The 21964-nt window shown below is 30.5% G+C and overlaps 1 protein-coding gene across 1 annotated transcript in view; it reads right to left on the bottom strand.

The window, feature by feature from the left end:
- Nucleotides 1-21429, bottom strand: part of LOC123696153 (broad-complex core protein) — a 46580-nt gene extending 25151 nt beyond the window's left edge. The window contains exons 1-2 of the mRNA XM_045642202.1: nt 21318-21429; nt 8254-8301 (exon numbers count right to left, since the gene is read on the bottom strand). The gene's annotated coding sequence lies outside the window, so the exon portion shown is untranslated. The remainder of the gene's footprint in view (nt 1-8253; nt 8302-21317) is intronic.
- Between the last annotated feature and the right edge of the window lie 535 nt (nt 21430-21964).

Here is a 21964-nt window from a genome sequence, read left to right as displayed (position 1 = left end):
GCATAGTTCCCGTTCCCGTAGGATTTCTGGGATGAAACCTATCCTATTTGTTAATCCAAGTTACCCTCTATACATATAGCACACATGTGCTAAATTTCATTGTTATCGGTTCAGTAGTATTTGCGTGAAAGAGTAACAAACACACACACACACATCCTCACAAACTTTCGCATTTATAATATTAGTAGGATAGGATGTTTAGACAGATTTACCGGTTCGATTTAGTCTCAAACGCTGTAGCCAATTTATAATCAATCTCAATTTTCAATTTATAAAAAAATACTCGACTACAACGTAAAAACACTTAGTTAATCATGTTATCAATAATAATTATTATCAATGCATTTTAACGTGCTGAAATCTAAATTTTGTGATAACGAATATTTTTGGCCGTCATCTGGTATGATATAGTTCTAATGCCTTTAATCATAGTTGTGAATTCTTATCAAGGAGATATCGATTTGGCTAAGTGCGAGTCGGGCGAAGAAAATGTGTTTTCTGTATAATTTTTTTTATATTATGTTAAAAGTATAGACTACAGACATATTTTTATTTCTGAATGTTAATTTTGTTGTGTGAGTATATTATACTGATGTTATAAATTTAACATTATATTATATTGGTAGCATTTATAACCAACTAGTGGTCCGCCCCGGCTTCGCCCGTGGTACGTATTTAGTATCTTATATCCTTCTCCTGGCTCTAAACTACCTCCCTGCCAATTTTCAGCTAAATCGGTTCAGCCGTTCTTGAGTTATAAGTGGAGTAACTAACACGACTTTCTTTTATATATATATAGATAGATATATTATACTGATTCGCAATAAAGTAAATAAATTGTTTTCACATAAAAAAGAAAGGAGATTAATAGAAAATTGCAGTCATAAATTTTTTGTCTATTTGTTTCAAAATTAAAAAATCTATAACGTATAGGATCTAGAAGTATATTTGCGATCCATTGTTACAAATTTTCATTTTTATTTTGCGTTATGTGAATAGTTTTTAATTTCAAAATGTACGTTTCGCAATTTTTTATAACATTGATATAAAAATTCATCAATCAACTGTTTTATTTTTAGAGTTCAGACTATGGTTCTGTTCCCGTTTTTACGTACATAAGCTAATGTATCTATATGTATGTACTAAGTCACTACATAGTATAAAACAAAGTCGCTTTCTCTGTCCCTATGTCCTATGTATGTGATTTAAGCATACAAAGGTATGCTTAAATCTTTAAAACTACGCAACGGATTTTGATGCGGTTTTTTAATAGATAGAGTGATTCAAGAGGAAGGTTGTATAATTTATTAGGTTTTAGACAAAGCGGGCGAAGCCGCGGGCGGTAAGCTAGTTAGAGTATAATCTATGTGTTTAATATAATATTTATTCAATTAAACTTCTTAAGCACTTTTGAATTTTCATAACATATTTTTAACATTTACCACCGATTCGGAAAGCAGTATCTATGGAGAAGAAGCGACAAGAAACTCTATAGTTGTTTTTAAAATTGTATGTAAAAGAGTCGTCAGTCATCTATGAATTTTCACTAATTTTAGAGTTTATAATAGGTACCTATAACTATATATGTAAATACTAGCTGATTCAGCTGACGTCCTCTCTATACAATCTTATAACTAAGTTGAATAAAATATAGTATCTACCTATAGGATTTATTCTTAGACATACCACATATACACAAAATCTATACAGTATACTTAATATTATAAAGCTGAAGAGTTTGTTTGTTTCAACGCGCTAATCTCAAGAACTATTGATCCGATTTGAAAAATTCTTTCGGTGTTAGATAGCCCATTTATCGAGGATGGCTATAGGCTATATATTATCCCGCTAAGACCAACAGGAACGGAGCCACGCGGGTGAAACCGCGGAGCGCAGCTAGTTATTTCATAAATATCGGTCAAGCCGCCTAATAAGTTATTTAAAAAAAGTGTGACCACTTGGGGCCTTGTTTATAAGTATAGATTTATCTGTACTTACGCAATGTATAATCTCTTTTAATTAGTGTTTTAAATGTTTATATAAAACTAATTTTAACTACGGATCTCAAATCGTTATCGTTTTGCAATAATACAAAATGCATACATAGATAATGTGAATTCTTATTTATAAAAACTTTATCTACATTACAGATTATATATTGGAATAATATGACACTTTTCGGGAAATTATATTTTTCACTCCTCAATTATGTCACATTTAAAATTAGATATTAGTTATCAAATAGTTGAGTTTTTGAGCAGCTTTTATGCGAATTGCATGTACCTATATATTTTAAGTAGGTTAAAATACAGTAATATGTATTACTAGCTCTGCCGCGCGGTTTCACCTGCATTGCTCCGTACCTGTTGGTCTTAGCGTGATGATGTATAGCCTATAAATGGGCTATCTAACACCGAAATAATTTTTCAGATCGGACCTTATAGTTCCTGAGATTAGCGCGTTCAAACAAACAAACAAACAAACTCTTCAGCTTTATAATATTAGTATAGATTAACCTTTAAATTCTACAAAAAACTAACTTTATGATTGCGTAAAATTGATGATGGAAAAACGTTAAAAGCTTTCATTTAGTATTTTGAAGAATTATTATTGTTTAAACTTATTTTAAATGTACCACCTGTTTCCATTTTCTAATCGAAAATCTAACCCAGTGATTTATGTATGACACAAAGAATGATTAGATAAAAAAATATATAAATACACATTGAATTTATTCATAAATTTCCAAAGATTTATGATAGAGCATCGTTTCTAAAACGAAATAGCATATGCAGGAACAAAAAATGTACCTCTATAAAAAGAAGAGAAATTATTTTGATTATAAATTAAGTAGGTCAATTGTTTTTTTTTTAACAATAACCGACTTCAATTTATCATAGTACGATACAATGAATTTGTTTAAATTATTTGTGTTTTTTTTCCAAGAATTTCAAAATACAAGCACAGATGCTCAATAAGTTATACATAGATATTATCTTACTGGAATTTTAAAGCAAAGATTTTGCATAAAAATGAGATATTTATTTAATAAATGCGTAACTTAATATCGACAACTTAACAAGAGATAACTGCGTTAAAAACAACCGACTTCAAACTTGCACTTGCAAAAATGCCCATAAAATAAAAACTATTGGGCCTATCCGAATAAAATTTTTATGGGACCATTTCGACACCATCCCACATCGAACAAAAAAAGAATCACGTAAATCGGTTCAGAAACCTCGGAGTAATCGGTGTACATACAAAAAAAAAAAAAACATACCGGCCGAATTGATAACCTCCTCCTTTTTTTGAAGTCGGTTAAAAAGAAACCTTACTTCCAACGACGATCACCATTGAAATATAATTTTCAATTATATAATTTAGGTATTTAGGTATATTTAATAAATTAGATCCGCACAGTACAGCGATAGCCATGCGTTATCGCGGTTTTTTTGTAAATTTAGCGCTTTATCAAAAACCTAGGCTACCTGATATCTTATCAGGCATATAGTTTAGGTCTCTGTGCGATTCTAGTGTTGAAACCAATTTTTTGTGATAAATTATTTTGATATATTTAGCTACGTGGAATATTATTGGAGGAAATAAACGTTTGTCGATTTATTCGTTGAGCTGTAAATCGATTTTAGATGTAGTTTTCGCGATCTGGTAGTTAATTTTCTTCAAGAATATAAAGATTTATATTATATTTAGTTGCCATACTCGGAAATTTTGTATGTATGTTCAGTAGATCTGATAATAGGTTAGACAGAAAAAATAACATTTTTTCTGGTCTGAGTTCCTAAATAGACACAATTGGTAGACTGTATTTGAACAAATTTTAAAGATAGATCTTTACCTTGAGATCATACAGAAAGCTATAACTATGTTATTTTTATAGCATTTATGATACAATATAATTTGATTAGGATATTTTTTCATCATGGGTAAAATCGCTCATTATTATTATCAAATCGATAATAATATTATGTAATATTAATTAATAGATAAAATGCAATATGCCATTCAAATTTAATTCATACAAAAGTTTGTCTGTCTGTAACGTTTTTAGGATAACCTAAATTATTGAAATTTAGTAGGCATATAGTATATTGTTCGTCTTCTATTATTATTCCAAATTTCATTCAAATCGGTGTTGTGGTTTAGCTGTTAAAGAGTAACAGATATACAGATTAACAATATTATATAGCATAGCTTTTGCTGTCTCATAGACCCAATCTTTCTATTTGCTATAAATAAATATGTAACAGAATTAAAACATCTGTATAATCGAAAAAGTCCTTGGCTATTTTAATTTGTCTCTAAATTGTTAAACACGGAAATTATAATTTTTTGTTTGATTTAAAGTATTTATTTTACGCTTTATTTTCTTATCTATAGATAGATTTTATATTTTAATTGATGTGCTGTAAAACAGGTTGGACATATCTAAGTATTTACATAATATTACGTAACTAAGTATTTTTGACTAAACTCTGAAAATGCGTGACCGACTTTTATGATTTTTTTTTAATGTATAACTAGGTATATATTAGGGATGTAACGATACATGATTTTGCTGATACGATACCGATACCGATATTTGTAGTAATGTATCGGCGATACCGATATCGATGGTTTGGTAGAAAAATAAATAGTGAATTATGCATAAAAAGTTACTAACATTTAACAGAGACTCAACTGTTAATCGTATTCTTTTAAATAAAAATGCCAAATCAAAAAAACAACAAAACCATTTATTTTAGTATTATTATTTTACAAAGTCAGTTAAACTTTAAGTAATACACATACAATCAGTACCTAATAAAAGTTTACTATTGGTAGAGTTTTTTCAGAAAACAAAGTGCGCACGCGCGGGCGGCCTCCCGCGTCGTTCATTGGGCGCGGTTTTTTGAATTTTTTGATATAGGTATCGGTTGTTCTAATATCGGCGATACCGATATATCGGCTTGCCGATTATATCAGCCGATATATCGGTATCGGTATCGGTATCGTACATCCCTAGTATATATACATAATATGTATACTTATATATTATGTATGTATTAGGTATAGGTTAATAGAATTTCATTATAATTAATAATTTGCTAAAAAAATTGTGTGTAGGGTATTGTCCCAACAGAGATAACATATTTTGCTATGAGTTATTTTTTTGTTTAATCTGATTTAGTACTAAGAACCATTTATATAAAATAGCTCGTTTCTTTTTGATAAGCGTAGTTAGGTCGTGGCGTTTCAACTCTGACACTAGCTAGATAAAGCCTAAATTTTTAGTTCTTAACCGATAACGCACTGAGATAGTGCTCAAATGTAACACTATAGGTTGAAATATACACTAATTATAAATTTAATATCACGACAAAGTCATTGGAGACAAATTTATTTTGGTAATTAAAAATTTTAACGGATTTTTAACGGGTTTTTAATTCATTACTAGCTGCTCCGCGCGGTTTCACCCCCGTGGCTCCACTCCTGTTGGTCGTAGCGTGATGATATACAGCCTTCCTCGATAAATGGGCTATCTAGCACCGAAAGAATTTTCAAATCGGACCAATAGTTCCCGAGATTAGCGCGTTCAAACAAACAAACTCTTCAGCTGTATAATATTAGTATAGTCTATAGATATAGAGGTATTATCCCGACGTGTCGCGCAAAGTTACGCGACGAATTCGACGCAGTGTGCGATACATCGGGATAATATATTATAATGAAATAATCGCGTTTAAAATCTTCAATTTCCAAAATGTATAATACTCGCGTAAAATCAACACAAGAAAATACAAATTCATCTTGTTAATTAACTTACAATATTTTTATTTGTAAAAAAAAAATATATATTTAGTAAAGTTTAGAAAAGATAAGAACGTATTTTATATAATAGTGAGATCGAGATATGGGTGTGATAGTATAATATGTATAAAATGTAGTGAATTGACCCAATATCGAATGCACTTTTTATCATTATCATGAGTTTTCCTTTTATTTTAATTTATCATCACATTTTGTTAAATAATTTTGATAGTGTTAACGTCGAAATGTATAAGACCGTAAAAATATATTTAGGAGCATAAAAACATAAATTTAAAAAATAAAGATAAGATCTATAAAAAAAACCATTTTTTTTTTCTAAAATGACTGAGTAATTGTTTTGCTAAATAAATATCTTTATATTTTTAAATGTTTTTATGAAGTCAATATAAAAAACGTACCCTTTTATTATAAACTTGGTTAAAACAATACCTATAGTTTCAAATTAAAGGACTTTGTCTAGAAATAAAATACGTACCTAACTTAAGCACTAGATTGTTTAAACTCAAAGTCAGTACTAAGCTCAAGTTACTTGTTATCACTTAAAAATGCACTTCTAATTAAAGTGTTTTTTATTGTTTATCGAGAATGATAAGCGTATCTATTTTTTTACTTATTAGTATAGTTTATATCTGCTGCTGAATTTTTATGCATTTTTTGGAGGATTTTTGTATTACATCTATACAAATATTATAAAGCTGAAGAGTTTGTTTGTTTGAACGCGGAAATCTCAGGAACAAATGGTCTGATTTGAAAAATTATTTTAGTCATTTATTTCACGCTAAGACTAACAGGAGCGGAGCAATGCGGGTAAAACCGCGGAGCACAGCTAGTGCATTTTGTAGTTAGATAGCCCATTTAGCGAGGAAGGCTATATGCTGTATATCGTCTCGCTAAAAACAAGAGGAGCGAAGCCAAGCGAATGAAACCGAGGGGCGCAGCTAGTTCGAAAATACACCTACTTATTTTTCAAAATAAGACTGATAATGACAATGATACTAAAAATGAAATCGATTCGAGTGATATGTATAAATATAAGCTTGCATAAAACCCATAAAATATTTAATTTAGTATATTTGTTTTTACTGATATCTAAAATTCTCGAATTAATGACTATTAATAAATATTAAAACAGAACTATTGAAACACTATCAATAACGGGAAAGATGTTCGGAATTACCGTCATTATTAATAAACAAGAATTAATTTAATTATTAAATTTGTTACTTTTAGTTTATATGCCTAATATATATATAGATTAGGTATGGTAACACATAGCAGAAAGTAGGTCGAGTTCCCTTGTTCGTGTTTTGGGTCGAAAAACATATATTTTAAACAATATAAATTATTTTGTTTATTAAATTTATAAAAAAAGAAATTTACTCTATTTAAGTAATATTTTTTTTATAGAATTGAAAAGATATTATGTACCAATTGCGGTTACAATAATTTTGAAATCCTTTCGTTTACTAAAGCAATAAGTTACGAGCTCTATGTTTGTAGAGATCTTCGGAATTACTGATTCGATAATGAAAATACTTACACTAACAAAAAGCTATACTATTTAGGAGTGATAAAAATATCCTGATATGGTTTCTTTCCCGAACAAATTAAGATAATTTATATATTAAAATAGAGAGTTGATACTTCATCAGAGAGCTTTAAGCTACTGATCTCTCTAAACGCAAGTTCGACAGTTTTTGCATGTGAAGCATACGTATTTAAGATTTTTTATGTATCTCTAAGTGATTGGGAAATTTTAATCTTACAAAAAATAGGCTTTTGATATTGTACTAGCTGTTCCCTGCGGTTTCACCCGCACTGCTTCGCTCTTGTCGGTTTTAGCGTGATGATGACCTATAAACCTTCCTCAATAAATGGGCTATAATTTTTCACATCGGACCAGTACTTCTTAAGATTAGCGCGTTCAAACAAACAAACTCTTCAGTTTTATAATATTAGTATAGATACAGAATAATTTGACCTTTATTCAATAATAATGTACGCTACATTTTACAATTATGATCAGAATTTTAAATCTATGACTTAGTTCGGCTGTCATTACAAACAAAAATACGATTTATCCTCTTTATATTAATGTAGATATTTCCTGTACATTTGACCATTTTTAGTCTCTTTCAGTTTTATTATTTACTAGCTGTTGCCCGCAGCTTCGCTTGCGTGGAAAAGATTAATTTTCATGGTATAAGTTTTCATCCCCTTTAGGGGTTGAATTTTCTAACATCCTTTCTTAGGGGACGCCTATGTTATGCCATCTACCTGCATGCCAAATTTCAGCCCGATCGGTCCAGTGGTTTGGGCTGTGCGTTGATAGATCACTATATCAGTCACCTTTGAGTTTTATATTTAAAGTATATAGATTTTAAACAATTTTTTTTTATTCTGTTCTTAAATTTAACTCACCTTAAAAATAATGTATTGTCCGCTTAACTGTCTTCGTTTTGTTTATATCTGAAAAGAGAAACAATATAATATTAGTCTATAAATAAAAATAAATCGCAAAATGTGTGTGTAAGCGCAAAACTCGAACAGCTGAACCGATTTCGTTATTTTTTTTTGTGTTAAAGTTAAGGTACGAGGATGGTTCTTATAGAGCGAACGTAAACATGTAGGTACCACGGGTGAAGCCGGGGCGGACCGCTAGTTTTCAATAAAATTATTGACGTAGAATTGAATAATTTCATACGAAAGTATATTTATTACTTCATATATAAAACCCGGGAGTATTCTTGGATATTAGTAATTTGGATTTACCTAAGCTTTTCCTGCAAGTCTATGAATAGAGTTTTGAGTCGGGTTTTTTTATAATTATTTCGTATGTTAATTTTAACGATTTGAAATTGATAATTTCTTTTAATACTTAGACTTCGTCAAAGGAGTGTTTTGGTTTTTAATCGATTTCACTTTATAAGATTTTTCTAAAATATGCAATTAATGTTTAACTCGATTTTGCTTATTGTTAAAATGCAGTATTGATTAATATCTGGGTCGAGTATAATAGATATCGATTGTTACTTTTAGAAAAGTCAGCAATTTTATTAATAGTCCATATAAGTAATATGTTAGGTATATTGTATGAATGTCATTGTGAAATAAGGAAAACAGTCAGAACTAAGTTCCACTATGTGCAATTTAATTCATTAAGGCAATTACTTCTTATTACTCTTTCTAGCACATTCTTTATCTTTTCTAGATAAGCATTTATGTGTGTGAAGTCCCATGTCCCCTAGTGGGGTAAGGGGCAGATGCATTATACCTACACTGTTTCACTGATCGATTTTCTTTAGGGACAAGTAGGTGATCAGCCTTCTGTCTCCTGCCAGACCGAGACATTTTTTTTTCTTCATCTCCACCGGGAATCGAACCCAGGACCCCCTGGGTTCTACGCTCACGCGTCAACCACTGTACCAAGGAGGCGGTCCGTGTAATGTAATGTAAACATTTATGTAATGTGTAAGTGTAAATAATTTAAAATTATATTTAATAAATTGGTATTTTTATAAAATGACTAATGGTGTAGTGATGAGAGCATGGTAACTCGTGGTCGTGAATTTGATTAATATTTTAGCAATACCATTTTTACAGTAGTTTTTTTTTGTTATGTACCGTTTCTGTGCTTTAGTGTGGTTAGTAATTGTGTTGCTGCTTTTTTGAGCTTTCAGTGTATTGTGATTGTTTCTAGATTGTGTGACTTATATTAAAATAAATTCGGGATGAATCTAATATCTATTCTGAAATATAAGAAAAATATTTACAAAAAAATCAATTAATTCAAATATGGACATAAAATGTACTACGGTAAAGTAGTTACCACTTTGAAAGCTAAGACGTGTATGGCGTTCGATCCACTCTCGAAATAATGTTTTAATCTGACAGATTGTTGATCTTTCGTTAAGAAAATTTATCAGTGAAATAGATGTGAAATCCATCCCCATACTCACAAGAAAACATCTCAAAATACATCTTAAAAACTTCCCCTAAAGCCTAATTTATCTAAAACATAATCCACGTCACAATAATCACTTCAAACGTACGAAATAGTTGAACAAAAGCTTCACCTAGCACATAAGCCTCAGTTACGTAATCCCACGAAGCCTCCATTCACACATACACCACACTCACACATAGAACATAGACCCGCGATTGGCCCACTTTTACTTTCATTTGAAGCCTACATATTTGAAATTCCACACACTCGCCGGTGATTGGTCACTCGCTGTGTGACCTTGGACGCGATTGGTCGAATGCCGCCCATGTATTTCTTGTTTACGGAAATATAACACATATTTCCTGTCCTTGAGGTGTAGGTATTCGTAACCTTTGATACCTAACGTTAGAGGGCAGATGTAATTTATAATTTACGTGTGACGTTTTATGGTTTAAAATTAAGTGAAGCAATGATTTTATTAACGACTCTCTTGATTGAACGTAGGTAACGTTGTGCGAAAACCTAAGGTTTGAAGTTATTATGAATAATAAATAGTTCCTTGTAAAAGAAGCTTATAGGTACGAAAAGCTATGAAGCTTTTCACATATTTATATATCGTTCCATTTTAACGTTTTAGCTTGTTATATTATTGAATATGCCTTCTTCATATGGAAATAGCTAAAACACTTATAATTCAGAAACTTATTTTTTAATGTATGAGTAGATTGAAAATCAAGTCAATGCGGAATTAAAAATAATCAAGTAGATAATAAACTATTAAAGCGTTCAGGCAAATAAACTTACATAATAAATTCAATTCGATTTCAAATTACTTCTATAAAAGTACCTATTTAAAACAATGAAAAAAGTAATTTTCAACAGAACGTACTTTGTATACAAAAACTAAAGTTCAAAAAACGCAGTGTATAAGCATTGTTTAGAGTACATTGCTCCTGAAACATTGCTCCAATGTGCGCGCCATCTTATCGGACAAACAATGAAACGTTTATTTTTCATAACCTCGCAAAATTTTAAAATGTCTCTAACTACCTACTGATCTAAATTCGTTTATAGGATGATAATTGTTATCTAGTTTCGCACACGATTAGGATTATTTAATTTAACCTTAAGTGTGTAGTTTTTATTCCCTCATTACGAACGTCAACATTGACAGTTCGTTTGCCGCCAAATTTCCTGTCAATGTCACGTTTGGTTCGTGCTAGGAAAGAGGACAAGGTTTTATATGCACGTCACTTTTCTTATTTTTAAAGTCTATAATAATTACAATGATAAAAATTAGGAATGAACTAGTTTAATAAATTAAACAGTCAAAAGGTTTGTAAAATTTCGATTTCTCTAGCGATTATAATAAATAATATAAGGAAGCAATTATGAAAAAACTAGGAAAATGATTAATTAGCGCGGGAATAAAAATAAATAGTTGAGATAAAGAGCAATACAAAAGTTTATTATGTAAACTAGATAAATCCTTCCTTATACCAGTTCCTTCACCCGGTCAACGACTTTGTTGATATTTTTATTATTTTTTAATATCTTCTAAGCGTAAATATGGGTGTATATTTTTCTCTAGTTTCCTACGACTTATAAGTTTATATTTTCTTAAGGAAAATATGATGCTTATTAATAATATATAATATACGATAGGATTTAGATATTGGAATATTTGTTATATAATTAAAAAAAACGTTTTTTTGTTAAAGCGTTTAATGAAAGGACATCGAACCTTTATGGTTTTGGAGTTGACCCCTTAAGCTTAATTCAGCAGGAGGTAGCATAGCTTGATCTTGCACTTGTACGTAAAAATATTTGTGAAACAGCACATCATCGGCAAATTACAAGAGATTAACTAACAGCTGGTTCCGCCAATCAAAATTCATCCAAATCGGTAGAGCCGTTTTTGCGTTATAAGGCGATTAACACTAAAACACGAGCATAGGTATAGTTTTACTTTTGAAACAGTAGAAAGATTTATAAACAAATTTATAAAAAAAAATTAAGTTCCTTAATTAAAATGTTTTACTTCGAATGTCCTTAATAGAGCTACATTTTGAAAATTCAAATAATCTAGTGAGGTGCCAAATAAAAATGGAAAACGATAATTTTTAAACCACGTCGCATTTTATATTTGCGCACTTACCATACAGATAGACGTTTGCCTATGTTTGATGGGCTAATATTTATTTGGTGTATTAAAAACGCGATAACTGCAACACTAGTGATGTGCAGTGTTACGATAAAATCCTATTATTTGATTATTACATAAATGTATATGTTTTAGTTGTACCTATGTGATTTTTTTAAAATGTTGTTCTATGTTTCTTGTGTTGTCGAAATTTTCTAGTATTAATTTACATATTATTCATATTTGTTTATAGAAATAGTGTAATTTTAATAGATAGAATAAAATTTGAATATTTTGAGGAAAGGTTTTTTGTAATCTTCAAAAATACTATGTAGCTGTTGTTATTTGAATTGAAGTTTATGTTTTAATTTTAATTAAATGTTGTAAGTTAATTATTGCTTTATGAATCATGACATTAACATAAATCCCAATATATATCACTATCTTTGAACTCTATAAATTCCAGCTTATCAGCACAAGATGCAGTAATCCTTTTATCGACAATCGATACAATTCACGTCACATCACTAACCTAGGGCAGGGCAGTTATCAGTAGATTGCGAATATAAGAATATATATGATAAGGTGTGCCGAATTACTAGCTTGTTATTTAGAAAAACTAGAACACGTGTAAAAATCAGGAAATAGACAAAACTATCTTTGATAAAAGTTCTACTAGTTTTTGCATGTGGCTTCGTTCGTGTTTGAATTATTGTATATCTAAACTATTTACGAAACCGCATGGAGCCACAAAACATCATTAAAATCGGTTCAGCCGTTTGAGAGTTAAGTGACAAACAGACAAAACATATTTTATTTTTATCTCTTTTTTGTTTTTTGTATAAACTCTGAGTAAATAAAAATTTAAATGGCCTATAATTATGAAAAAATAGTTTCGGAAAAGAATTTGTAGTTTAACCGGTTATCTCCTTCAAATAAAGTAAATCCAGCTTTATTGTAAGTTACATAGCTTATGTTATAAAGTTATATTAGTGTAAGATATTGCATTATATTGTTTACATGCATTATTGTTGAGCCGTTTAGACTTTAGATGAATGAAAAATGGTTTTGATTTTGAAATCGTACCAACAAATTTTAGTTGATAATTTTCTTTTTAATAAGATAATTAAAAAATTTTATCGATAACTGCAAATAATTAGATTTATATTATTTAATAGTTTAAATATTTATATGATTTTTTTATAACTTACAGAAGTGAATTGTGTATTTTGGGATTTTTTTTGTTTTTATGATTTGCTCTCTTTTCCTCTTAGTGCTCTCTTTATACCACAAATAACAATAGAAGTCAGGTGACTAGCATAGTATAGAATTGCCAAATGAATATCATATGCGTCAATATCCGTCTTTGTTTATTATATTTGATCCGTGGCTATGTACATCCGGAGTTTTTACAAACATTCATAGGTGGTACGAAATCTAGATATTTTTAAACTATGTGTGTAGGTATTTAAAAATAAAATCTAATATGTGGGTAATATTTAATCAAAATAATTACTTATTTGTTTTTTTTTTTCTGTAAAATTAAATTACTTTGTCTTAGGTTTGTTTAAAAATACGGCTTATTATTATTACGTTTAGGGCTGATTTTTCAATCCTTGGTTAAAACTTATTCATCGAATAACGTATTAAACTACCATTTCAATAATGTATTTTAATTGTCCGTATATGACAGTTTACAGGTGACATTTTAAAATGTTCGTGTAATACTTTACTGGACGGATAAATTTTAACCAAGAATTGAAAAATCGGCCCTTAAAGGAATAAGTGGAATCTATTGAGGGTTAAAGAAAATTCATACAACCTACTATTTCTTACTTACCTAGTTAAGTACTTTTACTTTGATATAATAACGAAATAACAACTTAAACTTTAAATAATGATACTTAAGTTACTACTAAGTTACTAACTATTAAACCTCAATAAAACAAGAAGAACGAGAACAATAAAAATCTAACACAGCAGGTCATTGTTGCTTTTCTAAAAACAATTGCTTCAGAACAATTTATTCGTATTGTTAAAGCAAAATGAACTCTACTCCTTTGTAATACGGGTCATTATGTATTTCCAAGTAAAATATAATTGATGTGCGAACACATCGTTCTTATAAGTAACTATATTAGTTATGTCTAATTTACTTGGAAAATGATTCAGAATAACTAAACAATGATCGTTTATTTAATGGCGCAATGGTTAACGACATTTGGGAGGTCCCAGGTTCGATTTGTGATAAAAAATATTAGATATCAAAATATGTAAAGATTGTTTTTTTTAATTACCTACTTTTTTATTTATAGTTTGAGTCTACGCAAAATCATGGTCACACTGTTTATTAATTTTGTAAAAAAATCTTAATAAACATTTTATATATCTAAATACTTTATATTGGATTAAAAATAATAGAAAATGATAGCCAATTTAGTTACAAAGTTATTTTTATGTTTTTCCTTCATTTTAAAACCACAATGGTCCAGACATTTTTGAGATAAAGTGAGTCAAACGAACAGTTTCAGTTTAGTATACTCTTAGACCTTAGTATACTTTGTTTAATATCTTGGTTATACATTTTGCTAATTATAGATTACTAGCTTTCCGCCCGCGGCTTCGCCCGCGCAGTCAAAGAAAAACCCGCATATTTCCCATTCCCGTGGGATTTCCGGGATAAAACCTATCCTATGTCCCGGGGTAAAAAGTAGCCTATGTCCTTTCTCGGGTATCAAAATATCTCTATACCAAATTTCATGCAAATTGGTTTAGTTAAGGCGTGATTGAGTAACAGACAGACATACAGAGTTACTTTCGCATTAATAATATTAGTATGGATTATTTTAATAATTTAATTTATTTTTAGATAGGTACAAATATCTATACTTATATTATAAAGCTGAAGAGTTTGTTTGTTTATTAAAAAAATATTCGGAGAAAAGTTAATTGTTAATAGAAGCTATTGTCAGCTGTTTCACAATCTTTGTTAGAATTAACGCTGTAGGTGGTCATGAGAATATACTAAATGTTATATTTATACATACATGATACATTAGTAAATATGTAGGTATGTTGGTACGATTAATTACCAGTATTTAATATACTTATCTATACTAATATTATACAGCTGAAGAGTTTGTTTGAACGTGCTAATCTCAGGAACAGTTGGTCCAATTTGAAAAATTATTTCGTTGTTAGATAGCCCATTTATCGAGGAAGGCTGTTCCCCGCGGTTTTACCGGCATTGCTCCGCTCCTGTTGGTCTTAGGGTGATTATATATAGCCTTATAGCCTTCCTAAATAAATGGGCTATCTAACACCGAAATAATTTTTCAAATCGGAACAGTAGTTCCCGAGATAAGCGCGTTCAAACAAACAAACTCTTCAGCTTTATAATACAAGTATAGATACCATAATGTTTATATTTTTATAAATAAAACAACCATGTTTTTGAATGTAACATCCATATTATTGAAATTATTTAATATATTATCAATTACTAAATTTGAACACAAATATTAAATGTAAATATCAGAATTTAGTTGTGTTATCACTAAAATTGCGTTGAAATCCACTTGTATCGTAGTTTTTAGTTGGTTTCCTGTTTAGGTTTCTGTCTAGTCAGATAGTGCTTACAGTCGCGTACATAAGCGTCTACGTTTTAATTCATTATTTTATATATTTACTAGCTTACCGCCCGCGGCTTCGCCCGCTTTGACTTAAACCTAATAAATTAGGTATATACTAAAACATTCCTCTTGAATCACTCTATCTATTAAAAAAAACCGCATCAATCAATCCGTTGCGTAGTTTGAAAGATTTAAGCATACAAAGGGACATAGGGACAGAGGAAGTGACTTTGTTTTATACTATGTAGTGATTATTAAAAGTATATTAAAAATATTGTTTATCTAGTTACTTAAAATCTTTAATAGTCTTTTTGATCTTTAAAAGCGAAATATAAGAATGTGCTCATTTTATATACATAATGTTTCAATTGAATTGATTCATTATAATATACTATATAGTTTGATAATAGGAAAAAATGGAATTAAATTTATCAATATACTTTAAAAAAGTGAAGCCCCATGTCCCCAAGTGGGGTAAGGGGCAGATGAATAAATCTGTTTCACTGATCGATTTTCTTTACGGACAAGTAGATGATCAGCCTTCTGTGTCCTACCAGACCGAGACATTTTTTTTCTTCGTCTCCACCGAGAATCGAACCCAGGACCCCTCGGTGCTACGCTCAGGCGTCAACCACTGTACCAAGGAGGCGGTCAATATATAATATACTTAAAAAATAGGTAATAAAATAATGAATATTAATAATTATTTCACGACTGTACTCTTGTATTCGGTAATGAGGTTTTTGAGGAAAATTAACATAATAGTTAAATTATTACTCATCGGATAAATATATTTAATGTTATAATTCATTTTCGTTGCATTCTGCATGAATATTGAAAACTAGCTTTCAGCCTGCGGCTTCGCCCGCGTTTTCAAAGAAAATTCCGCATAGTTAGCGTTCCCGTGGGATTTCCGGGACAAATCTATCCTATGTGTTAATCCAAGTTACCTTCTATATGTTTGTAAAATTTCATTGTAATCGGTTCATTAGTATTTGCGTGAAAGAGTAGATAACAAACCAAACATGCATACACATTACACATACATCCTCACAAACTTTCGCATTTATAATATTAGTAGAATTTATCAACTTACAGAAACTTAAACAATTATTTATTTAATTAGTTTTTTTTAGGATCTCTATCGAGTTCAGATTGCCAGTTCCTATTGGTATTAATAAATAATTGACTATCACTCTGTTATAGTTTCATTAATATAGATAGAGCATTTAATGTGTTGTTGAAGGTTCATTCATTCATATTATAATATAATTTTAGTTATCGTGAGTACGCAAGTAAATAAAAAAAAAATGTAAAAAAATCGCGTTTATATTGTAAAATGTTTAAAAAACGATCCTGATTGATTCCAAATACAATAGAAAAAATAATATTTATATGAATATAAATATATTTTGAGGCTTGTCTTCTCCAATTTCCCGTCAAGCATAACTTATAAGAATCTTATACATATACCCTATGTATAAGATACCTGAAAATTGTGTAACCTACTTTTTTAACTTCGCTTGCGAACGAACTTAGTTTTTTTCTTTATAATGCTAATAATTTACTGATTCTTATTGTTAATATAATTTCTAAACTTGTTGTAACTTAATCTATATAAAAAATTATTATTAACTAGATTTCGTTGAAATGCTTTTAAATATTCAAAATACTGAAATAAATAAGTTACCGCCGGTTTAAAAATCTATTGTGGTGCTTTTAGTGTAACTTTTTTTCATTATATTTATCCCAAGTACTTAATACACCTACCTATAATATATTAAATAGTACATACAATAATTTTAGAGATAAATAACTTGATTTAGAAATAATATCTTAATATATATAAATCTCGTGTCACAATGTTTGTCCTCAATGGACTCCTAAACCGCTTAACCGATTATAATAAAATTCGCACACCATGTGCAGTTCGATCCAACTTGAGAGATAGGATAGTTTAAATCTCAAATCGTTTTAGAGAAAGCGGGCGAAGCCGCGGGCGGTAAGCTAGTACTAACATATATAAGGATTTATGTAAAAATAGTGTACATATATACAATTATACAATGTTTATATTTTCAGTTTTTCATCAGAAAAAGCAATTAAAACAGATACGTGGGCCACACTGAAAGTTTTGCGTAACTAATAAACAAAACAATTTATTTGTCCAATATTATATTTACTACTTTTTAAAGTATTCTCCGCTACATTTAAAACACTTTTTCATCCGTTCAAACCATTTCTGGAAACATGAGGACCATTGGTCCGAGGGTATGTTTTCTGCGTGCTGTTTGAAAGCAACCACGGCCTCTTCTGGCCTCGTAAATGTCGAACCACTCATTGAATCATAGATTTGTGGGAAAAGGAAGAAATCGCAAGGTGCTAGGTTAGGACTGCGTGCGGCATGAGTCACGTGCTCTATGTTTTCAGTAGCCAAAAATGACTTTGTTTTGTTCGCGGTGTGCGCCGAAGCACTGTCATGGTGCAACAAGATGCGACTTCTAGGTCGCTTTTCTCTTATTTTTTCTAAGACATTGGGCAAAAAAATAGTGGTGTACCACTCGGCATTAACAGTCTTTTGTTACTCAAGTGGGATAGTGCAGACAGGATTCGTCTTAGAGAAAAATAATGCAATCATTTGTTTGCCAACCCTTCTCGCCTGCCTCTATTTGGTTGGTTTGCTGTCACTTTCAAACACCCACAAAGAATATTGGTGTTTTCTTTCTGGAATATAACCATATATACATATTTCATATCCTGTCACGATATTATACACGGCATTAGAATGTCCGTAATTGTACTTTAATAGCATTTCTTAACACCAATCTACTCGATGTCGTTTTTGTTATGGAGTGAGTTTGGGAGCAATTCACCGGCAACCAATCTTCCTAACTTTGAAATGTTCATGTAAAATTTTCTGAATTTGTCTCATATCAATCCCCAAATGTCCTCGAATATCCTAATAAGTGATATGGCAATTTTCTTAAATTAGTCGTCTGATGGTAGCCATATTTTCCTCCGTGATCGCAGTTGAGGGTCGACCTTCACGAATTTCATCATGAAGAGAAACACGGCCGCGATGAAATTCAGCATATCAATGCCTTACAGTGCTCAAATAAGGTGCTTCCCTCCCAAAAGTATTTTGAAGGCGAGCAGTGCAAGCTTTCGGAGAAAGCGAACTTTTAAAATCATCAAAAATCATCGCCCTAAAATTGTTTCGTGTTAGTTCCGTTTTTGCTACGGACAACGAACTTCAACTTGAGATAAAAAAAAATTGACACGAGCTTTCAGCCAAATTTTTTTTTCCTCAACTTATGAGACTTCATAGGTTAAAAAAATATAACATTCAAAATTCAAACATTTATGGGTGGCTAGAAACGCAAAACTTTTAGTGTGCACTAGGTAGATTAGAGCTTAGCGAAGGCATAGGTTACTTTTTATTGTAAAAACAAGACCTAAGGGTTGCAATGGAGGGTGGAAGCGGGTGCAGAATTAATGCCCTGTAACATACTATTATATACTATCTATAATCTACTAGCTTTTAGCCCGCGGCGTCGTCCGCGTGTTTAAAGGATTTTCCCATGGGAATGAGATGTTTTAATGCGGTCATAAGTAGGCTATATCTCTTTTTAGTTTCCTATATCTAGTCATAAATATCATAATTGCTCCGATGCGACGTGATAGATAGACAAACAAACATACTTTCGCATTTATAATATTAGTAAGGATGTAAAGATATACATATTATGCGTAAACTCAAGAAAATACTTATATATATTTTACTAAAAAGATTGTTAGTTCTTATATTTCATATTTCACAAAATTTTAAATTACATATTTTTTTAAGATTGTTGCATTCAAATTTAATTATATATTTAAAATTAAACTCGACACCGCGGTGCATATGACCTTACTCGGAAATAGAGATAATAATTATTATTTGATTCTAAATCGAAACTAAATGCAAATTGCATGTAAAACTATAAAAGTGTATTTTAAAATTATTTCGTAAAATATAATAATCATAAAATTAACGGGTTAGAAAATCAACGCCATTTAAAACTTCAAAATTTATTGTAGAACAAAAAAAATATATTGTCATAAATTCCAAATCGTGTAATTGAAACTGACACAATAATACTCAGGGAAAATAAACTATTTGTAAATTTTAAACAAGTTCCTCTCCAAAATTATTTTTTATTTAATGTTTTATCCCTCTTGCTTCTAACATCCTTAAAACAAAACTGTCGCGGCTACGCCTGCAATTCAATACGCTCTTACAATTGTAAAAAAGTTTCATTCCATAATTTTTCGTTGTGTAACTAATTTCGACCAAAGCCTGGTCCATAGTTTTAGCGGTGTAACTTTTTTAAACTCGTTCAAAAGTTTAATTCGTTTTTTGTTAAAATTTCAGCCGAAAAAGGTAATCTCGTGCTGTGAAAAATATTTGAAAGCGCCAAAATTAATATTCACTTTTAAAGTGGGCTTTTGGATCTGTAACACTATGCGGTGATCCGTGGGCATTTGTAGTTATTGACACTACGTGAAAATTGGCGGGAAATAGACGAATATTGTTGTGAATAAAATTGAAACCAGAATTTGTTTAAGAGCATTAATTATTGTGAAATACGTGGTTTATCTGTATTATGTTCGGATTTTTAATTATGCATTTTTTAAATATATAGAGATGATAATATAATATAGAGATAGCGAATTATTTGTGGGTTAGAAAATCATAAATAATCGTCGTCAAAGTTTTTCGATTATGTTTTATATTATTTCCTAATTAGGAATACAGTGTTATTACAATTTGTTAAATTATTATATAGTTTTCCTTTACATCGTTTATCTATACTCTACTATAATTTACATCTAAATTTTGTATATTTCAGCATATATATTTTTTACGAGGAAAAGTATATAAATATTTAAGCTATCTAAAAATAATTTTTCCTACAGCTTTGCTCGTTGTAGCGTGTAAGAGGAAAGTAAGTACAAAATAAAATACTTCTAATTTAGCTTCTCCAAGACAGCTCTACGTTGAAATTCGTAGATTTTAAAAGCCGATATAATATTAAACATCTATAAGAATCAATGCTAAATAGTAAATGTTTTAAACAGTATTATGTCTTTTAATAGATTTATTTTAAATGCATTTAGTGATAGAGTTCGGTATAAAAAAATTGGTAAACTTTTCCTTCTGTGTGATATTGTCTCTACATTCTTATGAAGTTGTAATAAATGAATATTTTTTTAATAGTGGCGGCTTTTTGGGAAAGTTAAGAAGTTTTTTTTTATCTGTGCTTCATATAAAAAAAGACCTAGATGTAGTTCTATTAAATACGTCACCAATGTCATTTATTATCTTCTGATTAAGATAACTTGATTGAATTTAATTTAATAGTTTTTGCACTTTATTATCAGATTGTTGATAAATGGAATAAAATTCGTTGCACAATTTTTTGTTTAATGTTAATTTTATTTCATAGAATATTATTTTCAGGTAAGTTGCTCTATGTTGAAAAAGTTTGTAACTTAACCGCCTTTTTTCAAATATTTAATAACTCGTATTTATGGTATTTTAATTTAGTCTAATACCTAACTTATCATACAGAGTAACGGTATAAACGGACGCGTTGTCCTCAATAAGGTTATCCGAAAGACTCTAACACATTTTTTTGTGCAAATAATATTATCTTCGTGGCACGACCTTGCTCCCAGCTATCACCGAATTTTGCTAACCACGTCACGCGATAATACGTACCATTAATAGCTTCATAAACACACACAACACTTCACTAAATAAATAAAAAAAAATGTTTGCTAATATCCGTACATTCCACTGTTGCGACGGTCCCGAGAGGATTGGCACATCACTCGTCGGCCGGCGATTGCCGACTGACGGCGCGCACGCAATGTTGTCAAAACCCCCCCGCGCTGAGAAAATGGCGCGAAAAAATGGCGCGCGTTTTGCGTAAAGGGGTGCGTTCAGCGAGGCTGTATGCTAATCTCGGTTTTTTTCCGGGGTGGGGTGGGATGCAATTAAGGCGCGTGCGTAGGGCTGCGATTAGAACGGAGACGGCCGGAATGAGTCTTTTACTTTTTGCCTAGTCTGGTGTAGATGTATCGATCCGTTGTCTGCAATTTTTGTTTTTGGCTCTGCGCTGTTTTGCGATTATGGCGCGGCGTATGCTCCGTTTTTAATTATACGTATGCGACTTATTAAAAATTAATTTTAATTACTCTGATTGGCATATTTGTATGTTTTATCGATTAGTGCACATTTACACACATCAAAACAACTTTTAACGATATTAATATAGTACGATATTAAAAAAAATAAGTAAAAAACCAACTACTTCAATACATTAATGCTTTACCCATAAATTATTTTTGGAACGAAAACACAAC

Source organism: Colias croceus, chromosome 12, assembly GCF_905220415.1.
Source record: "Colias croceus chromosome 12, ilColCroc2.1".
NCBI classification, from domain to species: Eukaryota; Metazoa; Arthropoda; class Insecta; order Lepidoptera; family Pieridae; genus Colias; species Colias croceus.
This window is presented reverse-complemented; position numbering and strand designations above follow the sequence as displayed.